At 40.3% G+C, this 25393-nt stretch overlaps 1 protein-coding gene across 1 annotated transcript in view; it reads left to right on the plus strand.

Moving 5' to 3' along the window:
* The window catches only part of kcnd3 (potassium voltage-gated channel, Shal-related subfamily, member 3), a 144924-nt gene that overhangs the window by 62740 nt on the left and 56791 nt on the right, over positions 1–25393 (plus strand). The gene's annotated exons all lie outside the window — the stretch shown is intronic.

Genomic DNA, 25393 nt, shown 5'->3' on the forward strand with positions numbered 1-25393 from the left:
TGACCTTGCTGTCTACCTGGATCATCTCTGCCTCTCAGCCTCTCTAATGAGAGAGTAACTACAGTCAGAGAAAGTCACAGAGAAGGGATAAAGTAAGATTTCCTTAGCCTTACAGATTTTAACCCTCCCTGTACTTTAGCCAAGAGCTGAGGGAAGAGCAAAATGATGAGCCATTTATCAAAACACAATAACAAGAATAAATGTTAATGTATGTAACATTTGGACATGGTTATGTAGCTCATATGTTGAAATTTCACATTTCTTTACATCTCAACAAGTGGTTAACGTGTATATGTTCCTGCAAATATGGCTCTCTAAAAACTGCAATGTCTCGCTAACAAAAAAAATGCCACTGGAAATGCTGCAGTGTGTTACTAAACACATCCAGTTTTGGGCGGCACAATCACTGCTGGATATACTGCAGTGTTAAAAAGACACTTCTTTAAGTTTCAACAAGTGGTGACCATGTGCGTGTTCATACATGACTTATCTACTTAAAAAAACACAATGTCTCATTAAGAAACACCCAGTTTTAATGGCACATTGCCACTGGAAATGCTGCAATATCTTGCTATATTGGTTTTGTTGTTTGTTGGTCTCAAACAATGGTCTGCAACTTGGCAGCCATCTCACCTAGGTCTCACGCCATCCATGATCCTGATGACAAAGTCAGTTTATGCAGAACTTCATCACCTTAGTAAAGTTACTATTATAGCTATGAAACAAATCTAAGATATCCCTATTTTGCAGGAACATACAATGCCAAGATTTTCTTTTGGTGACTGGGCTGTGAATCACCACCAGAGCTTTTTCGCAGGAAAGGCGAGTTAAAAAGGAATAGGAGATTACAGGTGCTCTATTTAGGGACAGAAAGAACTGTAGAGAGGACTAGAAAGAAAGAAAGAACAAGAGAGAAAGAAAGAGAGAAGGAAAGAAAGGCGTCAGTAGTGAGAAGGGCAGAATTCTCTTTGTTCCTACTTCAAAGGCCACTCGTAGGCATCCAATGCCTTTCAGTCAGAGCTCATTTGAGATATCATGCATGAATATAAAAGCACGACTTTGCTCTATGAACACAGGGTCCTTTATAGAAGCTGTCTTGTGACAGAATATGTGAAGGAAGTAACACAGTTGTTCAGGTGATAATGAATTGAGAACTGGAGATGTGGATGACGCCAGCACAGACGCAATGTTGCAGGCGTCTCATTTCTACACTGTCTGGTAGATGCAACATGCGGTGAGTGTCACTGCGTGTGTGTGTGGGTGTGGGTGTGGGTTTTTAGGAAATGGCCACAGGTAGTAAAGAAACACAATGTAGTTCCCAGCTACAGACCTCCTGGGAACAGAGCCATCCCAATAGGGGTTTTAATTCTGCCATTCCCAACACAAGAAAAGGTCCCCAAAGGTAGAATCCCTGAAGTTCACGTTATCTCATTCCCTACAGGGCCCCAAAGCTTTCTCGTGACTTCTCGGGGCACTGTGTCCGTCATGGCTTTCTCTTTCTCTCTCTCGTCCTCTCTGTAGTTTCTTACAGACATGGAATCAGGGACATAGCTGGGATAAGACATGGCCTCTTGGCTTTCACACATATGCATGTGTCTGTCATAGAAAAATCCCACCTTGACTGTTTGAACATTACTGGATAGTTTCCAGATAAACCAGCTTGTGTTATTATCAGACATCTGTCACACAAGACCAGGCAACAGAGGTGTATTTCTGAGGCAGTATATTGTTCACTGCAAGAGCCCACTAAGCTGTCTTTGTTATCTCACGATTAGTGCAGAAGGTTCTCTAAATGCACCAATAGACCAATCTCCATTTTAATCAAGTGGCTTGCTTGCAAATGTCTGTTTTTATGATTTGAATCGATCTTGTGCTTGGTTTACTTGCATACATAGGAAGGAATGTCATTATCTTATGCATGACTTGTTTGGTAATGTAAACTTTTTTTATGTGTAGATTAATGTTTTGTAAACGTTACTAAAGGTGTTTTCTCATTTGAGCTTTGGACAACATCCAGAGAATCAGGTCCGGACATTGTGCTGAGTTCCCATTTCATACATATAGCTTCAAGAAATGTGGCCATGTCTCACTTAAAAACACACCCAGTTTTGGAGGTGTAATCGCAGCTTGCAATTCACCAGGGTCTTATTTAGTCGATTTTGTTCTGTTTTGGTCTCAAACAGTGGTTTGCAGCTTGGCAGCCCTCTCAGCTAGGTCTCACCACATCCATGAACCCCTCCATCTCCCAACGGCCAAGTCCTCTAATGAAATCAGAACTTCATCACCTTGACGTTGAGATACCTGTGAAACTTACAAATGGAAGATATCCCTGGTTTGCAGAAACAAACAATGCCAACATTTTATGTGCACATTTGGAGACTCTGCCCTTACCAACAGAAGTTCCTGAAACCTTGTCTCCTCAGTGAGACATTTGATGAGGACATTTATCTTCTTCATCTGTGGATGTTTGTTTTCCGGCCGTTTTGCATGATCCTCCTGATGGAAAAGTCATCATCACGTCCACATGCTTTCTGCAAATTCTCCAGTTATCTGCTCTAATCATACATGGGCTTGACTGAAAATCACACTGACTTTGGACTAGGGATCTGGCAGAGTAGAGCCCATTTAATGTCCAACTCAGCTGATTCAGATATTTGTGTTCTCACAAACAGCTCTTGGGTAATGTTTAGATAATTTCAGGTTTGCAATGCATGTGTGAAAGGGGCTTAGGTTTTATGCTGGCAGATTGCAAGAGCACCTTGTACAGAAATATAACTCGGTTTTAAACATGATGCAACAGCTGGCAGAGCATTTACAGATAGCTGTGCTGGTCTGAAAGCAGCGCCACTCGTACACACTTGAACCGTTACGTATTCAGGTTGTCAAACAGCTGTCTCCCAGCAAAGCAGACATTTTTTAAAAAGTTTTTTTCATTTAGATTTTATCCTGTGGTTAAGGTATAAAGGATAAGACCTCAGATACAATACAGGGCGTAGGTCAAAGTTAAAGTAGAGGCCACAGAATTGAGAGGCTTTGTGAGCCTTAGCCTTTAGGAGCTATGGGACTTCAGCGCTGTATTGTGCCCCTTTGACTGTAAGCCACAATTCTGAGCCCTCGTTCTCAGTGGGATAAGATGAATCTGAGTCCACTTTCCACTGCTGCGTTACAAAATGTAAAATAACTTTTTTTCTTGCTTTCTTTAAATCTGTTTTACCTATCTGGATTTCCCTGTCTCTCTACACTCTACTTCTCCACCATTGCTAAAATCTCAACAGGCATACAGATATATATAATGTAAAGATAATCATGCAAATGCAATGCAGCTATGCAGACACTCACAGTATATTTCCATCTCTACATTTCATGTTAGCTTCATGTTCTTCAAGAACAGCTGTGAGGCAACACAGAGAACTTTAGTTATAACAATAGAGAGTGGAGAACGTCTCTGGCCATCATTTGGAGCTGCACCATTTTGTCACCGGGGGAGCAGAAAAACTAGGATGAAATATTCACTGCATTTCATCTTTTCTTCAGCAGTTCAGGTGCTACAAAATGTGCTGTTAATGTTTAAGCCAAGGCAAGTGCATCATGTCAGATGCAGTTTGATGGCTTATGGAGAAGATGGATCCATTTAAAAAAAAAAGAAAAGGTTGTGTTTGGTACGTCTGTCCCAAATACAATTTTTTTTGGCTGTGCAGCTTCAGCAGAAATCAACAAATATTCGAAGATTCAGTAGGGGGCGGCAACATGCTAGCTCCAAAAAAAGACAATAATAATAATAATAATAAATACAACACAACAATATCCAAATCCCCAAACTGAAAACTGAAAATCTACACAACAAACAAATATCCAAATTGTTAAATATTTGGGTCCAGTTCAAGTGCTAGACTTGAAAGAAGTTCCGTTTTTATTGCATTATCATAGAAGTCTTTTAAGAATTACTCTCTCAATTATGGAGACTTTACATCTGGAGTAATAACCTAGTAATGGATAAAATAATTAAATACCTAAGTTTTGTTTTTAAATTACATGTAATTAGTGGGTTATGTAGTAAAATACAGATACAACTTGTGATTATACAAGTAATTTTTATTTTAATGACTATTTGCTTTTGAGTAAGTAGAAAAGCAGTTAGGTATTTAATTTGCGAGGCTGTAGTAAGCATGAGCACTTACTGTGTCTGTTCCCTTTATTATGCATTTTATTATACCAGCTACTTACTGCAATACAGTCTTTACTCTAAACTGATTTTGATGTGCATATTAAACAGTAAATGACCATTTTAATTAATTATGATTGCCAGTAATTATGTTATTGTTACCCCATTAAAGCTAAACCAAATAATGATCATATAACATATTATTCATGTGTGCATTTGCAAATGTGTGATGTGCAAATGTGTAGCCCTCAGGGTTTCTTCTTCCAACTGTTGTACTCACAGGTGATGTCATCGTAATTAAGACGCATGCTCCTGCTCCTGCACATACGCGCACACACGCACGCACACACACACACACACACACACACACACACACACACACACACAGAGCTCTCTGATAGAATAATGGAAGAATACTCTCAGTTGTATTTTTAGAGGCTTTGCTCATCTCGGCACAGTTACTTGCTTTATTTCCCACCTTCCATTCATATGCCCTTAAACCAAACCGGTCTTCTGGTTATAAAAATGTCTCTGTGTGGCAGTTTTTTACACAACAGAAACAAACATTAACATAATAATACTATAGGTTCATTGTTCAGTTTGTTTTCCTGCTGCAGTTGAGCCATTGTGCATCTCCTTCTTTTGATGTTATTGTGCTTCCTCCTCCTTAATTTCCTGCTTTGTCTGTTTGTGTTCACTCTGCTGTTAGCCTACATACACCCTACACACACCTCCCATCAGCCCCTGGAGCTCCACATGAAACACCACACTGTTGCTCTACAGCCAGCCAGCGCCTGCTGCTTTGGAGTCCAAGCAGCAGGCTGACAGTCGGCAAAGCCTTACAAGGCTATTCTCAGCTGCTGCTGCTGTTGCTGCTGATGACCCCCTAGACCCGTTCCGTGGTATACTGATGCGGTTCGATATGCAGCGTGGGCCGCGTAGGAGTTACAACACTTGTTTAAACACTCTCTTTCTCTCTGGCTCACTTGAGCTCGCCCTGCATGCTGAATTTAGCTCCCCAGGTCTGTATTTTACTGCCTTCTTGCTGCATAACTGCTCCCTTTCCTGCTGCGTTGCGTTTTTCAGTCTTGCTTACATTCAGTCTTGCTATGTCACTTCACTTTATCTTTTTCTCTCCTGTTTTATATATCACTTTCTGTTCATGCTTTTTATTTGTTCTGTACTCTTTGTCCTCTGCACCTCCCTCTGCACTCCCCTTTTTGTCTTCATTAGCGTTATCACAACTATCCATTCTAATGTTTGTGCTAGCTGCAGACTGTCCTGAATTTCTTTCTCTTCATCAAATCTCTTTTTTTTCACAAGTCATCTTTGTCTCACCATAGAGCCAGACAAAATCAGCCTTCTTAAAAAGCCTTGTGGGAATGAAAAATAATTCTCTGGTTTATGTGGCTGCTCTGCCTACAAAAGACTGCTGGAGAGGGTATGGCTACCGCAGCCCCAAGCCAGCTATCGCCTAAAACCATGCTGGAGGGGGATACAGGTTGAAGGCAGAACAGATTAAATGAGCCAGGAGTCATTGGAGCCCCAAGGGCACCGCATTTTACCCCAATTAATTGTGTTTGTCTGAGCGTGAAAGTCCAAGGTCCCCTCACTGGCAGTAAGGAGAGAGGACAGAAAGGTCTGGTGTGGCTCACAACCATCGCCTCCCAGACTTCTGCTCTCTTTTTTTCTACCTCCTGATGTGTCTCAGCAGCTGGCCCGAGGCTCCAGGTACACACAGCTTTTAGACGGCTTATAAGTTTGCACCACTTGCTGATTGTGCGGTTAATTTAAAACAAACTTTAATGGTCTCGGTAAGTTGATTACATTTCCGCCAATTACGGGTGTTTTGGAACAGGACTTGAGTGTTGTGTAATGCAACACAGCTTTTGGCTGCGAGGGACCTGAGGGGCTCTGGGTTATTGTGAATGTAATTGTGTGGAACTAAACAATGAAGCATCAGCCACACAGACAGCCTGTGGTTAGCCAGACACAGCCCTCACTGATGTGTTTGTAATGCTGTGTGTGGACTTACATGTCTGTTTGACAGGTTTTGTTTACATGTACATGAAGTTCAGAAAAATCACTCACAAGCAGAGGTGTTCATGGGATTACAAGTTAGGGGTGGGTGGGTTTGTGCTCCTTTGCTGTCTGCTGGCTGACTGACAGCAGAAGTAGCTGCCATTTTTTGGCTAAGGTTAATGTTTTGAATAGGATGAAGTGTAACATCTAATTCGGCTCTTATAAAGGTCAATGCGCAGAGTTTTACTCCAGAGCATAGCACGCTTTCGACCATCTCTGTCATGAGCCCCTTCCCTGGTCTTTTTCTGGGCATGTTTCGCCATCTGGGTAAAAACTGATTTGACGTGTGGTGAAATATTAGTCCTGTCATTTTTAACCCTCGTTCAGAGATGAGATGTGAGTTTACACAAGTGTTTACCTTGTGTGTGCTGCATGCTTAATGCGGGTCTAAGCGGACCCTTCTAGATTGGCCCCTGGCCATGTAGCAAAGAGGCTAATTTAGCTTGAGTATTTGGCCAAAGGTTGGTTCTGTGCTCCAGGCTTATACACATACATCCTGTGCATACAGTACATGTACACACTCTATAAACACATACACAAGGCAGGAGCAGCCTTCTGCTTCAATCACAGTAATTCATAAGACAGGCTAATATGGAAATGGGATAATAGTCATGCACAGTTACACACTCACATGTTGATGCTGTTCTCTTGCATACTTGCAGCCTCTGAAATGGAAAAGCTCTCAGCTCAACTCCAAATGTTTACCAAGGAGAATGGAGTGTCTGTCTGCACTTTTTCCATAACCCTGTTAGTTGGTTGTTCTGAAGCTGGTGACCAAATTAATAAGTTGCACTGCACATTATACCAAATGCTTGTGGATTTGTTTGGCCTAGGCTGCCGCAGCATTTCACAATCTTTGACAGCTCTCTTGAAGGAGTTGGTGACACTGATATCTTCATCTAGCAGTTTATCTGCAAAAAAAGAAAGATAGCTGTGTTCATGAAGGGACTGCTTTGCCTTCGTTTCTCAAGTAAATCTGTCTTAAACTATTTTGCTTGCTTGGGAGAGTGTACTAAAAACAGGATTTTAAATGAATATTTTGCTCTCCGTTGACACCAATTAGTTAGTGGAACACTCAGTAAGTGGAAAGTGAGAAATAATTTATTTGATCGGGGTCTCCTTGGGTTAGCCGGAAATCTCCTCAGAACTTCTCTCTTTAGGTTCATAAGGATAGGCCCCTAGGAATGACTGCCAGGCAGACACTGAACAGTACGCACAGACAGAGCAGAGTTCAACGCAGCAGAGTTTATATACAGCAACTCAGCAGCTCACGGCTGCTCGCTCAGCACAGAGACACAAACGTAGAGCTGCAGCAGATTTAGTGTGTCTTGAGCCTTCTTATTGTTTGTTTGTTTTTGGACAGGCACACTTTCCAAAGGCAAGCAGCCATGATGTGTATCTGAGTTTTTATATGAGACTTGGGGTGTATTTTATGTGTGTGTGTGCATGTGATAGACCTTGCACAGTCAGGCCTTGGTGCTGTATATTCCTTCCCAAGCAGTGTTGAAATGTTTTGACAGATCGATTGGACGCAACATACACAGCTCAGTGGAAGGAATGTCAGTGTGTGACAGTCTGACTATACTGTAGTAGTGTGTGTGTGTGTGTGTGTGTGTGTGTGTGTGTGTGTGTGTGTGTGTGTGTGTGTGTGTGTATGGAGCTGTCTGGAACTGCAAATATGTATATGCAAGCAGCGAGTGTGTGTCATAGCCACTCTCAGGAGTGTGGATCTTTCTGTTTGTGCATCTTTCTCTGCCACTGTGCATGTGCTAACACAGAGGGAGCAGGCCTGCTGGAACCATTAACAGCACTATAAATAACAGGCTGTTTTCCCTCTCTGCTCTCCATATTTGTGTTGATGAGGGTTTCATTTGTGCAAGAGACTGACCCTTTCCTAGTCTGGGAAAGGGTCTAAGAGTGGATGTGGGAAACAATGATGATGCCTTCTCTGTCTGAGAACGAGAGCATAGTCATGTTTGTTCTTGTTGTTGTCTCCACTTAGAGATTCTTTCTTTTTTTCCCTCCTGTATTTGCATCTTCTTTCCATGTGCACACATTTACTGCTGCCTCCATAGTTTCTTCAGCTGCTTTTTCTTAACTTAAGTGACCTGGAGAAAGTACATTTGTGTGGATGGATGGGTGTTTGGATGGTGGGTAAAGAGATGGAGGAAAACATTAAGAGCACCAGATTTAGAGCAAAGAGACGTGTTCATTTCAAGCTGGACAAGGGGAGAGTGGGCTGGGAAGAGGGCAGAGATTGGCTGGCTCGCCAGCTGCTCAGGTGCAGAGACGGCAATGAGGGGAGCAGAAGGCTAGAACAGCCAGCTGGAGAGGGCAGAGAGCAGAGCAGAGTGAGCGGTAGAGAGTACCAGGCACGCCGGCTGTCAGGCAATCTGCACCAGTTTCTGATACAGGTGGGCTAAGAGATAGAAATTCTTCGTGGAGAACTTGAGCTAGTGTGAGAGAATACTCGAGAGACATGGCTTAGAAAATGAAAAGAAGCTGGGTACATGTACTCATGTCTCTGTCAACATCTGTTATGCCCGAATGCAGAATTGTTGCCAGTATAAGCTTAGTGCTACAACACGATTATCAACCAATTCATTACTATCACGATTCTTCTTGCTGATTTAATATGTGTTGCAGTTTTTAGGTATTGCAGTTCTGCAAGTATTGGACTGATTGCGATTTATTGCAATTTTTTTATATTAAATCATGGGGAAAAGTTGAATAATACATCTCTAGAGACTATATATCATGAGGCATATTTTCAAAGCCAATGCACATCAAGTCTGTCAGTTTGAATGTTTTCAGCAGCATCATATACTGCATAGAAAAATCCTAAATAACTGTTTCCAATTTTTTACAATTTTATTCCAATCAAGCATTGTGACCTTGCTCTGCAAAAGGTGTTTTATTAAAAAAAACCTTTACTTACTTATTAAAGTGTACATTTACAATAGATTGAAAAAGTAAAAAAAAAAAAAAGCAATCTTAAAATGCTACATTTAGCTTTTCCTACAGTGTGTCCCATACAGTTATTTACTTGTGGCAATTGCCATAATATCACCATTTAATGCCCAATATAGATTATTTTTTAATGTTTAAAATTTGTAAAATCTTATTTCAATGTAGAGCTGCATTTCTGGCATTGAGTTCAGTCCCTCCTTGCCCTGCTTTGTCTTTGCTCATCAGACCATAAATGAAACAAGAATCAGCTAGGTAGCTGGCTAACTTCCTGCCGCTAGGAGACTTATTTACTTGTTGGCAGAAAGTCTTGAGAAGGACATTGAGTAACAGCTGTAGCAACCCAAATTCAGCCAGTGCAAATGCCAGCGTGGGGATCATAGCGGACTGGGTCTAATCTGTGTCAAAACAGCAACAGAAACTTTGTTGGTCTGGTGAGCAATTTACGCTGATTGAAATTCCATCATTCAAGGCTTTCTTGACTCTTAAATGGATGTGATGTCATATTATGCATAGTTTTTTCCACTTTTATTTGAATTATATCATCGTTAGGCATAAAAAATGATAACGAAAGCGTTTTAAAAAATTGCAAAATGTAAAGGCTTGCCAGTGAAGGTAAAAATAAAAGTCAAGCCCAGATTCACTCTTGTTTAGTGTTTTGCCTTGTGATGGTAACTGTGATAGTGATGCTTATGGTCACCTTAGCGCTGTCTTTTTATGAAGCCCTGATCTCACCTGAGCGCTATGGCGGTACACACCCATGAACGTACCACACACAGAAAATAAGAAGATAATAAAAAAATGTAAACAGAGGGTCTGCAGAGTCTCTGCAGAGAAATACACAGCCTCACATCTCCTGTGAGTCGTAAGAGATGATTTAGAGGCATTACTTCTTCATGACTCTTGACATTGTTTTAAAGGAAAATCCTTCATAGTAGTGAATCTTTTTTTTCACCCCAATGTAACAGCATGTGTGCAAATATATATATAAGTCCAAGTGTTTTTGTATCACAGCCTATACATGGCACTAGCATGTGTATTCCTATTGTAGCATCCCCTTCTCCTTCTGCGCTCTTCACCCTCAGTCCACACCCCTATATAACACAAGCAGTATCAAAGCTAAACCTTTAAAAGTGCTAGATGGCAAAGTGCCTCCACAAAAGCATAAAATTGCAAACCGGTTACGAAAAAGTGTCAGATCCTATATAGTGATATACTTTACAAGAACACACCGGACTGTGTCTGGCTTTCTAAGTTTGTGTGTTAGTGTGTGTGTGTGTTTCTCTGGATAGGAGCCAGACAGGGATCCCAGCCAAAGAAGGAAGAGTTTAATACAGAGCACGTCTTAAAGGCAGGGTGAGGGAGCAGCTCATCTGCCCACAGAGAGTGGCAGAGGTTAATGCAATCCCTTTAAGTGGACATAGAGCCAGTTAAGAGCCAATCAAGAGAGCAAGAGACTACATAAGTCAGCTGTCTCAGCCCTGTATTTGTTTATTTCATAATAAACTGACAAACAATGTGCACTTTTTAGAATCAATATCTCTTCCTTAATAGTTTGTAAAGTATTCTAATATTTATGAGATTTGATGTATAAGCATGCATTTAGTGCTTATGAGAGAACTGCTATAAACACAGTGAGTCAGAGTCTCCTAACATCTGTATCTGTGGTGATGAGTCTGGTTAGCCTGAAAGACATCAAGGTGTATCGTTATGTTTTTGACCGATGCTTTTGGGTGCTGTTAGGAATATGAAAAGCATGAAAGAGTTCATTCTGTCTCATCACAGCCGAGCTTTGAAGTGTGAATGTTGTTTGTACATATGTGCACATGTGCGGAAGGAAGTCAGGGGGAAGGGAGGTTGCGTGCAGCACAACCTGACAGATTGGCTATCTGCAGCATTAGAGATGGCTGTCTGATGGATTAGTATCAGTGGCATTAGCAGTGATGTGTGATGGAAATGATTTGTGATGCCTGGATTCCGCAATCTTCCATCCTTCTCTGCTTATCCCATTACAACACAGAGGCTTTAAATCATCCTCGGGCTAAAATGTATGTTTGTGTGTGTGTGTGTGTGTGTGTGTGTGTGTGTGTGTGTGTATGTGTGCCTGCATGCACTTTTCTGTCATATTTACATAACATGTGAGTAGGTATAATGCCACAAACTCTGATCCCAAAGCCTATTTGTGTTAAAGACAGCATGTTTCCTTACTCCTTCATTCATCACCATGGTTACTAATTGGCTTATGTTACTAAGCTTTTTCCTTTCATATTGGCCCATATAGTCAGTGTGGAATATGTAGCTTTTTCTGTGCTGTGGGTTAATCCCCAGCAGTCCTGCAGTCCTTTTTTTCCAGCCACTCCTCTTTTGAAGGTTATTTTTGTGTTTGACCTTGAGGAAAAACTGACCTCCCTGAAATTAAAATTTAATAGTACCTCCCTGTAGCCTGCCCTCTTTTCTGCTCTTCCACCCACCCACTGCTCTTTCTCTCTCTCCCTCTCTCTCTGTGTGTCTCTCACTACCAGATCAGTCAAGACACAATCAGACAGAATCAATACCTGAAATGTAAGAGTAGGTCAGCGCAAACAGCCTCTCAGTGCTACACTACATCAAAAGACCTCACCTGATGGTTCAGTCACTGTTTTGACAGGCAGTATTTATCAGCAGCTCCCAACATTTTATGCCTCTGTGCCAGGGATAGCATCCATTCTCATGAATGCAATATCTTAGGAACCCCCTAAGGTAATTTCACCAAATTTGGCACAAACATCCACTTGGACTCAACAATGACCTGATTAGATTTTGGTTGTTCAACGTCAAAGGTCAAGGTCACTGTGACCTTGTCTGTCTCATTTTCATCGTGATATCTCAAGAAAACTGTAAAGTTCAAATTTGGCGTAAATGTTCACTTGGACTTAAGGTGAACTAATTAGATTTGGGTAGTCAAAGGTCACTGTGACTTCACAAACCATGTTTTTGGCTAAAACTCAGTAATTAATGCACTAATTATGACAAACTCTCACACAAATGTCCAACAGGATAAAGTTAAAGTAATGACATTTTCAAAACAAAAGGTCAAAGGTCAACCTTGCTGAGGCATCATAATGTTTTGCAGAAACACTTCACTGGCTTCTCTAACTGGGAAGCACCAGGGATGACCTTGAAACTGTGCTGATTGTATAGATCTTCTGTGGAGGGAAGATGTGTGTGAAGCAATCATGTTTTCACAGACATGGATGTAAACTGTATGTGCAACTTGACTGGTTGGCGGAGGCTTTTTAAAATGTATCTGTGTACTGTGTCTCTCCTCAACAGAATATGTGGTTCCCTCTCTGACTTTGCCTCAGTTAAGTCTGCAGTGTTTAGTATCTACAGTTGCTGTAACACAAACCCAGTCCTCATTACATGTCAGTATACATGACTAGCTAATTCTTCCATCAAAACCTAACCAGGCAACCGGACACTACACCCACACCCACCTGCCGACGACAGCACTGCAACACAGGCACGGTCAAAGATCAAATAGCTGTGCACGATCCGCACATTAACCTACATCTTCATTCTGATTCAATAACAAGGGGCCGGTCATTGAAGTGTAGAGTTGCAGTGTGGGATGAACCCAGCCAGGATATAGGTTTACAGAAGGAGCTGGGATGTAACATGGCCTAGCAGTAAAGAGCCCATGTATCAGTTCAAAGGCTGCCCTTATTTAGGAGAATGCCAGGGATGAATTAGTGATGTGTTGGAAAGATCCAGAGGAGGGGAGAGCAGGGACTGGTAGATAAATAATGTTAGTCATAGTACAGTAAACATTGCAGGTGGGTGGGTGCATCTGTGTGTGTGTATGTTTGTGGGTGGGTTTCTGTGTGAGTGTGGGTGTGGGAGCACAGTATGTGCTGTGCTGTATAGTGCATACTTGTGAAACTGTACAGCATATATTTACAGTGACACTCGACAGCTTATTTCTTGCACCCACACAGCCAAACAAAAACACCTACATACACACTTCCCCCACCTGTCTGTGCTGCCTTGTTCGGCTCTCTTTCCTGTTGTGAGTCATCTGCCCAGTTGGAGCACACGCACACACACACACACACACGCACAGGTGACAAATTCCAATAAAGCTCAGAGCAGTTTTCCAGTATGTGTGCACAGACTGTCTGACATTTGGTCTATGCCCTGGGGGCTTCTACGCATCCATTCCACCCCAGCAAAGAGGCCTGTCACTGGGCCTCTTCTCTCCCACAGGTAGCCTCCCTGGAGCTCACCTGTTATCTTTCTGCCTTCTGTGCCTGAAGCTTTCCCCTCACTGCCCAGGGTGCTCCCTCTGTAGAATCACGCACACACACACACGCACAACAAACACACATGCCAGTCTCGCCAGGCAGTGAAATAGGACAGGAGGCTGGGCTGGAGACACCTCTCCTGAGTCTCAGTGATGCCCTACTTTCTTCTGCAGCCTACTTTTCTCCACTAACACACACATCCCGACAGCTGCCTCCATCCACAAACACTGACCTGTGTTGACAGGCCAACTGTAACCTGTTAACTGTTGCTGGTTGGTTTGAGGAAATATTGCTGCATTAAATATGTAGAACAGTATTTTTAGGTGTTGCCTGTCTAAGCCAACATTCACTAGTTTCAGTGCTGCCGTGTAAACTTTTCATGGATAGACATGTCAAGTTGAGATGACATGTTGTTATCTCCAACAAGCTCCCCAGACAGCATATGGACCCACCTAAAGCGGATTTAGAGGCGCCGGCCAGCTCTGGTTAGCTGCATTGACCGGCTCTCCATCAGACCCGGTCATAGATCACCACAGTCGATGCTGCCGTTGTGCCGGACACTGATGAGAAGAGCCATGTTGGCCATGTTCACAGTCAATAAGTCAGGCTGCGTAAAACAGTGTGTGATAAGCTCGGCCTGCTGCGAGCCAATATTCTTGGCCAGAGATAAACAATCTGACAGAGACATCTTTGATTCAAGGAGAGATGAGCAGCAAATTGTGTGTATCAACTCCTGCTCTCCCCTGAATTCACTTTCAGTGATGGAGTGAGATCGACCCTCGTTGGATATTCTTCTGTTGTGTGAAGTGAAATAGATTTTTACTGTATTTTTAGCTTTGTGCGGTTTAAAGCTGCACAGCACCAAAAAGAAAAGTGCCTCTGAAGTTGCGGCTCTCACAAACTACTTGAGTATGAATTACACTTAAACCAGATGGGCAGAGTGTTCACCCCTGATAAGTTAGATTAGTGCTAAATGCTAACCATGTTGGCCCTGCTACCACAAATGTGTTTTGCTACCACTAATAGGTAATGTAGCCCTGCTCTAATGTACCCTGCCGCTGATGTTAATGTAACCCTTTTAACCGCAATGACATGGCACTCTGTATGCTGCTCAATATTGCAGCGCTCTGAGGTCCCCATGACAACAGGCAACATCAAAGAATGGAGAAAAGGAGGCGGCTTTGGTGGTGAAATGGAGCATGAATGAGAAAGTATTCTGGGGTTGTTCTTTTTTGGATGACGCTCAACAAAAATGTTGAAAAACACCTGACAATATCTAAAAGGAAGATTTTACTGAGAGTGGAAAAAAAAACCAAACGCTCACATGTGCACAATTTATTTATTTCCCTTCCTCTCACACTCCTAATGGTTTTGATTGACTGGATAGAAACAATTTAATCAGCAAAGTCCACAAGCTACAGGATGTGTAGCATAGAAAATGGCTTCACCTGTGGAGTCACATGAGAGCACAGACGAGAACCTTGAATCAGAGCTTAATTAACTTCCATCTCCTTTTGGGGAAAAAAAAGTTCAATAGTTCAATACTTTAGTCGAGTCAATCATTCTAGACCTGCTACCACCAGGGCCTTTGAGAGGGGCCCTTATATTGAGTTTAGTGGGACATTTGGTGACTTATTGACACGCCGACATTATATCGGGCTGCGAAAATCCAGCAGGAGCTCTCAGGTGGAGATTTGAATCAGGGAATAGAGAAAAATCTGTAGAATAATTATTGTATTAATGTTGAATTGTCTGTTATTGTGTTACAGCCACATGGAGTAAAATAAATGCTAAATAGAAAAACAAAGCAACAGAAAACACACTCACACAGGAGCAGACAAGCGTACAGGTGACCTGAATGTGAGGCAGAATAGTTCCTGAACTGTGTCTCACCATTCGCTCTCCCTTTTTCTATCAATTTCTCTCTCCATCCTCTGTGTCATTTGATGTCTCTTTCTATGGGTCATCCACAAATCCCACAGCTGTACCCTGCTTCCTTTTGTTTCTCCCTCACAACAGTCTCTTTTTTTATATTTGCATTTCCCTCTCTACCCCGTCCTTTAATGTCTTTTTTCCTCTCTTCTGTGTCTGCTCCCTCTTGTCTTTGATCCTTGTGTGAATTATGTGCTGGGACCGGCCGGCCAGTCACCTTGCTGTTCTGACCGTGGACTCACTGCAGCATGAAGATGACCTCTGAACTCTCAGGCTCTGACCTTTCTTTCTTTTTTCCCTCTGGTCCAACCTTATCTCTCCACACAGCCTCACTTCTTTTCATCTCTGAACATCGGTTCCAGCAGAGGTCAAGCACAGTGAGGACATAGAAGGGCTGGGGTGAACTGGGAATATGTGTTCAACAAAAAAAAATCTAAAAGAAACGGATATGATAGATCAAAGAAGCACAGGACAGAATCATAACACTTTATAATGCTGGTGAATTCCATTTTAGATCTACTATGTTTGAATAAAGTGGACCCGCTGACAGAGTCTCATATCAAAGTCTGTTTCTAACAGAGTTCTGCACATATAGACCTCCCGGTGAGATAGATAAAACACTGCAGCCATCACCAAAGTTTAAAGTCAAATAAAATAGAGAGAACATTGAAAGCTCCGGAAAAATACAGATTATTTTGTCAGACTAGCATAGGACACAAAAGAATTGCAGAATTTTTGCATGGATAAAAAATAAACAAACATCCCTTTATATTGGTTATTTCACCTCAAAACACACATGAACTCTTTAGTAAACAAAAACAACTTGACTTGCCCCTCCCCATCAACTAATACATGATCTTCATGTTGCTGTGCTCAGCTCACAGCCTGTCAGAACTGTCACAAGGTGGAGTCCGTTAGTTGTATTATAAACAAATATAATATATTAATCACATTGTCATGTTGCTTATTATTAATGCAATACAAGTCAGATCTAGTGCAGTGACGCCATCAGTACAGGTTGTTTATGTAGGCTATTTCATAAATTGTCAAAACATGCCATACTGACAAATGCAGGTTCAGCTGGCTTGCATTAAATCAAACTAGTTTAAGCTTGTACAATGTATTGGGCCAGTAAAACCAGAAATTGACAAAATTTTAGTGAACAAGAAACTCAATCAAAAATGAAAGAAATGGCTTGAACTTAAACTAATACAAAACTAACTCAATTTAAAAAAGAAAAACCATGGGTGAAAAATAGAAATATGACAAAGAGTCTTGTTAACCTGCAGCAAGATAGCATCTACTTGCTAGCACCCAATATAAAATGCAGCTGAGGCTTGGGAGAGTGTCTTAAGTTTTGCAGGTATTCTGCCATATATCTAAGTACTGGACAAATAAAATTTTGATCTAGTAATAGCACTAGATGAAAAGTGACAGACTCACCCAAGTTATTACAGCTCATCCTGAGATGAACATAAATGTGTGCACCAAACTTCAGTCCATCCAATAGTCATGACAGTGTAAGAGTAAAAGTCAGGGTATCACCAAGTCTGCAGGATTCATCCTCTGGGGACCATGCACGTATGTGCAAAATTCCACACCTTTTTTAAATCTAGAACAAAGTGGTGGACTGATAAATCAACAGCCTGATAATACTATCCTTGGAGCCACTAACATGACTGACAAATGTGGCCTATGAAATATTTATGTACTTTAATTTCATTTTTAAGGAATTGATGTATATGGTATAATCTAGTCTAGTATGTATGAGTCATTTGAAGTTATTTAGCTCAATAATGTAATCGTATAGAGAACCCTAGTAATAAGTCCTAAACCACTATACCCATATCCATTAGCAATTGAGCACCTCAGGTTCCCTCGACTCTAAGTCTCGAAGAAGTGGGTTTTTTGAAAGGGTTTTTGTTAGAAGCCTGAAATAAAGTCAGTGGTTAACACAAGCTGAAGAGACTTTAACATTTTATTCTATGAAATAGAATTAAATTAAATTTAAATACCCCACTAGCAAACTTTGAAGCTTTTTTGTGTTTTAAAAAAGACAATTACTAACAAGTGGCTAAATGAGACTACAGAACATTGTCTAAACAAACTGCACTGAACACAGCTTTACAGCCTTGTAGTGGTGGCGTCGCAACCATAGTGTACTTTGTTTTAGCCTAGCAATCGCTTTTTACTTTTTGCAATTACATTTAGGCCTCAAAAATCCTGAAAGTGGTGTTTATTTGTGAAGATTATCATGCTGAACAAAATGTGTAAGCATCATAAATGTTACTTACCACAGATCTTATTTGCAACAATCCTAAATCCAATTGAAAATTCCTATATGGCTTTTTAATGAGGGAACCAATGGGATGGTAATTTCAGGGTTGGCTTACAGAAAAACATCTTCACTGGGCCACTCCATATTTTGTTGGGCATTAATTTTGTGGCAGACATTGTAATTGCTGTCTCATTCATTTTTGTCCTCTCCTCTCTCCTTACACTGCTGACTGTAATGTCACACACTATTATAGACATAAATCACTAAAGTTGTGTGGGTTGTAGCTGCCTTGCCCACTCTGTAAGTTTGATTCCCAGGTGAATAATTTATTTTGTTGTTGTCTTGCATCCAACTGAAGAGATCAATCTCAGAATTCAAACATTCCTCCAGAGATTCATGTTTCAAACCGAGCGCGGTTAGTTCTCATTAGCAGTTTAATTGAACCACATATCAAGGTTATTGTGCCCCAACTCCTCAACCTCACACCGACACACTGCTCAATGTACCCAAGCTCCCAGAGATAGATGGGATCCTGTTTCAATTACGAACAGCTATTACTAGTTTCATCCATATATCCACTTGTATCAGCCCTTCGGGGCTTGGATGTATTTCAGCACTTGTAGAGATATGCCTATTATCAGAAGTGTGTACATAACCATGTTCATGTGCATAAAAAATTAGCATATTCACATAGATATGCACACAGGCAGATGCACAAATGTGTTAATGGCACTAGTATTTTCTGTGAATTAGGCAGTATGCAGGCAGGCAGTAGTGCAGGCTTTGGGGACTCATCCTATCTCAGATGTAATTCATATTTAAATGTTGTTATGCTCCTTCTCTTCTGGTAATTGTGTTTGCACTTCCTGGTTACTCTTGAAAGTGGATTCACTGAAGCGTTCTGTTGATAGCAGTCTGGTAATCGCTAATTACAGAGGCACACACACATACACAACCACACACACTCCTTCACACACACACATGCTCACACACAAATGAGCAAAGCTTGTAGCAGGGTCCCTGGCTATTATTCACTGACATCCTGGCAAGTAAGAGCACTTGTGCTGCTTAATGGGACTCTTCTGGAAAACAGCATCTGTAGCATCACATGTAGGTTTCTGAAAAGATATTTAGAAGCACCAACTTAGGTTTTCCACTCACTGCCATGAGGTGCTAGAGCATCAGGAGCTAAATTTAAGCAAGGGTGTGGTGCCTGATTGCAGCAATACTGGGGTCAAGAGGTGATAACCACCAGTTACTTAGTGTTACAGCAATATTTTCATTTTTAAACCTCAACTCTTGAGTTGTAACAAGCTGTAGCTAAAAGACACAGATTCATTTGCAACCTTAGAGTTGATATAGCAAATAGTTGCCTGTGTACGCATCCAACGGATACCTAGCAACAAGCATTAATCTGCAGTTGTGTTTTTGAACCTCTTACTTGAATGAATGAATGTAACTGCTGAAACATTTGTAGGATGGACTTGGTATGACATGTCTGCCGCAGCTTGCTTGCTGCTGCTAAGCTGCTACACTGACTTCAAAAGCCACGCTTGCCCCTATAGGTACCATCCGGCTCTTGTCTAGTTTTACACCCTCCAACATGTAAAAACTGCACTGAATTAGTACAATTTGTATAAAATGATTAAAAAGAAATATATTATACCGGAGGCAATGCAATGCATAGAGCAACGTTGCCTGTTTACACATTTTGAGCCAACATAAATACAGAAAGTCAATGTATCTTGTAGTTAAAATGATCCAGTTGAATAATTCAGTACACATTAATCTAGCCTACACTTCCAAACCCTGTGTACCTAACTGAATTCTCCATTGCCAAAACTCAGTTTGCAAACAAAGAAGCTAGAGTCTGTGTAGCAGTTAAAAAAAAACAAAATAACACTTCATCCAACATATATGACACAGCACCTTAAGTATTTCAGCTTTAAGTCCTGTATTCACTCTTATTTTAGCTCTGTTTTTGGGCTTCGCTAACATATGGCTTATTGAAAAGCCTGCCAGCAACAACTGGCAACCTTGGTTGAAAGCAGCAACCCTGCCTACAGCAATCAGTCTGTACAACACAGAACTTAATAAAACAAAATATAGATAGCTGAAGTTTGGGGGGGTTTCAGTTGTATAATGTAGTATTGTGGTTTTCTTGGCATCTTGACATATGGTGTTTATGGGCGCTTGTAGATATGTATAGTTTTTATATATGTTTTTATATTTTCTTTTTATTATGTAAAAGCATATATAGACATAGTTCAACTTTTTTTAAAATAGTATTAATCATTAGTATTAATTCAGTTGTTAACTGTGAGCACAAATGTTAATAGACTCAAACTCAAACTGTGCTGGATGACTCACCGCTCTGGTGCAAGAACCAAAACAGTAAAGTTGTAGGGCATAAAACCAATGAACCAAAAACAACCACCAAAACATTTTAGTGCTGAGAGTTGATTATTCTCTGTGGGTACATCACTACCTGTGAACGCAGCAGTTTTGGTGAAGCTACTTTGAAAGCACAGCTTTTCAAGCTACCAATTAATTCACACTGGATGAAGCTGAGCTACAACAAAGTTACCCTACGAAGAAATCTAGTTTGGTGAACTAAATCAACCCAGAAAATGTTCAAACTACTTTGTAAAAATGATCAAACTGGAAATGTAAATTTTCAGTTTCAATTAGGGGCATATCAATGCCCCTAAATGAATTTAATACAAAAAGTGACCAATTTTTCATAGCTCATGCATAAACCCCAAAAAATAAAATAAATCACTATATGACGAGAAAGTGCAGGAATGTCAGCTTTGTTTTGTAAACAATGTCCATCATTCAGACACCTGCCATACGGAAGGCCAGAGACCCAAGGTCAGGGTATTGCATCAAGCAAAATTTCTCAGTTAGCCAGGTAACTTCCAAAATAGCAAGCAGCAACTTTTTTGAACATTTGTAAATAAATAGTAGAAATAAATACTTCTGACTAAGTATGATTAGATGGGTTTAATTGTAGTGGAGAGGCAGAATAAACACATTTTTAAAAATCCTTTCCTTTTATGGCCAAAATTTGTTTGTAGTTTTAGTGTTTAACTGCACAAAAAAATGGGGAAAAAAGTAATTTCACTACTTAAATCATTGTGCCAGTATGAATTTAGCAAGCTATTGCAAAATATATATATATAAGCTAATAATTTAAATTATATGTAGTTTTTTATTACATTGCCCCTTTAATATCCCCTTTTTTAACAAACTGGACAATATATATTTCTATTGTCTTCTGCAGACATAGAAGAAAATGCAAAAATGTCTTCTTCCAGGACTTAAATAATGCTTAAGTTGAGGGTCCTTTTCTGTGTTATTGTTATGTGGGGAAACACCATCTAAAGTCATTAGCAGTCAGCAGTATATTGCACTGGTCTCTGCATTCGGAGGATTTCTGATCACTACGCTCTTCTGTTGATTCCTTGTAATCTGGATCGACATTGCTTTTTTCTGAGTCCACAACATTTCAAAAATAAGACCTACAACATGGGTCACTAATGTAATCATAAGTTATGTAGGAACACTCCATAATGTGCCCTGTGGTTATTAGAAAATAACTCATAGCACTGCAGAACAGGACTTCTCTACATTTTACATTAGGGAGTTTGCCTCTTTAGTGTGTTACTTTCTAAATGGCCTCAATCCTTGCTGTGAATTATTCTGCTTGTACCATGACCAATTGCCAAAGATTAAAATACTGTAAATGTCTATTCATGCTGGGGGTAAAACAATCAAGAAACCATGTGTTAGCAAGATCTTTGTCAACCTTAGGGTAAAAGTTGTGCTAGTTCTAACGATTTTAAGAAGCCTATAACCAAAGCCTGCTGTGTATTAATTTAATTTGATGCAGCAATGCAACATCAGAGCTGCAGACCCTCCACCCTCTTGGCCATGGTGAATCAAAATACAAAGTATACAAAGCTGTGAAAAGTCAATGTTGGATGAAACTCTGCAAAGTGTCAAAGTTAGTCCAATTCCAAGCCATGAGTAGCAAAGTGGATGTGTGTTACAGAGAAATGGTGGCAATCACTCAGTGTGATTCCCTGTAAGATTGGTTGTGAAGTGAGTGATGGTAATGACCTTTCCTCTGTGTGCAGTGTGGTATGAGAGTAATGCACCTCACTTTATCAACTTATCTGTGTGTTTCTTTCTCCCATTAACCCTCTCTCCTTTCTCATCCCTGAATACGACTGCCTCTCAGAGAACCATGGAAGCCTGGGAAACTGGATTTTGCACTGTCTTGCATTTGTGGTTTCTTTTGTGCATGAATGAAAAGGAAAAATCCTGAGAAATGTGGCATAAGATATTAGATATAAGATATTTTTGTAGATTGGTTATTTGATGTGTAATCTAGCTACAATAATCAGATAGTAATGAATTAAGTCTATTTATTCTGTGGTTAAACTGTTTGTTGCCATAATCCTGTTACTGTGAGGTACAGATGGTTAATTATTGTTTTCTCTATAAAAAGAAACATAGCAGTGCTCCAGCTGCAAACACTAATAGCATACACAAAAACAAAAAGTGCCCATCTAAGGTAAAACACTCCATGGTGCTACCTAAGCATTTAGCTGGTGCATAAATAGCAAAGCAGATTTTGCAATTACAAAGTTGTCATCTCCTACTTAAGAAATGTTCCACAAATAACGAGTATGTGAGTAATTGAAGCTGGAGCAGCCTCAGCAAATTTCAAATGACATTATGTTCACAGTCAGTGCAGAAATAAGTCCACAAAAAATACTTGAACTTCAAACTGACCATTTGCATGTTTGTTTCTTACTGCTTGTAACCTGAATTTGTGAAGAAACTTTGTTTTTCTTCCATGCCTCTGCAGTAAACAGATAATCCAAAATATGTAAACGTTCAGCTCTGAATAAAGTCATGAGTATCCACTTTCAGCAACAATAAAACATCCGTTTACAAAGTCTCACACAACTCGGGCAGTATAATCCAAGTCTCCTTTATCCAGTGGTATGCTCAGTACTTCACAAACACATGCATTTTTGCTAAAACGTTGTAATATAAAGCACCGTCCTTTACAATAGCAGACTGAGAATACCTGAGCAGATGTATGCATATAAGCTACACTTAAACAAGTTCAATTGGATTATGCCTGAGTTGTATGAGATTTTGCAAAAGGATGTTTTGTTACAGTTTTGCTGTTGTTAAACATTGGCCCCCATGACTTCAATTCATAAAGAATTCTTGCATTTGCATGCGACAAAAACAATGTTTTCTTCACATATTCAGATAACTCAAGGTGAGTAACTGATATAGAAATTGTCAATTTGCAGTTGAAGTATTCTTTTAAGGTCTTACCTCTGCATGTGAGCAGAACATCATTATTAAAGCACTTTGGTTACACTTTAATTCCAATCACTGACATATGACTTTTTATGTGGGACATTTCATAACTAGGAGATAACATCTGTGCAACTGCAAAATCTCCATTGCTAAATATGAACCAGCGAAATGCTTATATCTGTAAACTGATGTTTAGTTGTTGTTAAACGCAGTCCCCATTTACTACAATCCAATAAGAATTTAAAAAAAAAATATTTTCTTTTTATTTAAGCCTTGCAATATCTCTTAAGCTTTGGTGAGTCGGCTACAGTACACTGAACACAATACATTAGATGTCTCTTACTGTAGAAAATAAGAGGTATTTAACTGTAACATTATATGGAGGTGAATCATTTTAAATGCATTGAAAGAGCTATAAGCTCAGCCATAAAGGTATCAGCCAGGGACATTTTTCTGTAACTTGTGCAGATCAAGTTCAGCTGTTGGCATTGTTCCCTCCTTTAACCATACCCAGGTTTTTAATGTGAAGTTGTTCCAAACAAGGTCACTGCTGCAATTAACATGCCATTTAAAGAGCAGCTATTCACATCGAGGCTGTATGCTGTGAATACCTCGTGGTATTCTTGTGTGAAAACAACATTCATGGTTTTTAATTTTGTTTATTTCTGTAGCCTTGACTTCTGAATGGGTTGTTTGATGGGTGCTAGGCAGGCTGTTGTGTGCTCTTATTTGCAGTTTGGTGCTTTTTGTATCAAATAGTTTTGTAAGTGTCAAAGATCCTTGTTGCCTACACTCACAGCACCTTTGATGTGTATTTACTTTGGAAGTTTATATAAGCTTACATAGCTGTAATAACGATTTATATGAGCATTGAACTTTGTCCTGATTTATACTCTTTCGGTAAACTTTACAGAAGCAGTGTGTATGATTCAGTGGTATCTGGTGGTAAGGACTGTAGATTGTAACCAGCAAAAACTTCCCTTGTGTGCCAAACTCCGGGTTAGGATTCCTTAAGTGTTGATTGTTCAGGAGATTTTTACCAGGAGCCAAATTATACATAGATGTCTCTTACTCTTCAAAACAGACCAGAGATTAAAACAGGTAAAAACACAAAATAAAGCAGTTTCACATCACAAATCATTGTTTCTCCAATGCTGTTCAGCTCATTGCAGACAGACCACTAGTTCAGGACTTTCCTCTCCTTTTTTCTCTGATAACTGAGGATTTAGACGTTCACAAGGTTTTCAGTGAGAGCCTTACTACCACTGGTACCAGTGATTTAAACCAGTAAAAACACAGAATAAAGCAGTTTCACTTTAAAAAGTTTTTTTTTTTTTTTCCGAGGCAGTTTGTCGCAACTGCAGTGGCTGACAAAAAGAAACAAAAATGGCCTGATCTAGAGCCAGTGATTTGTCCGTTTTGGACCACTGTAGAAACATGTTGTTGAAATATGGCTCTTTGAATGAGGATCCACTTCCTATGTAGATATTATTGCAAGGATTCTTTTGTTCAGGTGATTGTACACTTGATTGGAAACATCTTCAAATTATATTTATTTATACCAATATATCCCCCTACGTCACACATATTGGACTCTCCAACTGCCACTGAATTTGATTTATGTTTAATTTGTCCTTGATTATAACTCCTTTAGTGATGAGCATTTCACAATGGCTGCTCAGTTTGGATCTTCCTTTTATTTTCAAGCACATGAAGCAGCACTCTCTAAATGAGACGTCCTCAGGGAGAATTACTATTTTTGGACCTTGTGGACTTTCTTAATAAGCACACTTGTTAAGCAGTCCGTTTTCTGCCTTAAGTCTCATAGAGCCCCGCTGATCAGGATCACAATTCAGGTTCATGCCTGTGTTGAGCTGTCTTAAGAGAGCATGGAGAGCAGTGTATCTGATTCAGTCCACATTAAGACATCTTTTGAGGTGTCTTTAACCAAATATATCCGACCCTTTTCATATTAGTGTTGACACTATCTGGATCTCAATTTGCCTGTCGTCTCACTTCTTTCTCCGCTGCTCTCTTATCTTGTGCTCTTGCTTCTGCCTCTCCTTCACTCTTTGTCTTCCTATCTGTATCCCTACCTGTTGTTCCTCCACCTCCTTATTTCTTGCTTTCCTGCGGTGACATTTGTGGGGGTGATTATAGATGGTCGTCCCATCCCTGAAGAGCCATGTATCATCAGAGTTACTTCCATCTGAGTGACTGGCCATGAAATGTCAGATGAGAGTACAGATGGATGGATGGTTGAGGGTTAAAGGCCTGGAGAGACAATCTTTCACTCTGCTGAACCCAGAAGAGCTAAGCTTCATTGGCCTGTGACAGGTT

The sequence above is a fragment of the Plectropomus leopardus genome, chromosome 8 (assembly GCF_008729295.1).
Source record: "Plectropomus leopardus isolate mb chromosome 8, YSFRI_Pleo_2.0, whole genome shotgun sequence".
NCBI classification, from domain to species: domain Eukaryota; kingdom Metazoa; phylum Chordata; class Actinopteri; order Perciformes; family Serranidae; genus Plectropomus; species Plectropomus leopardus.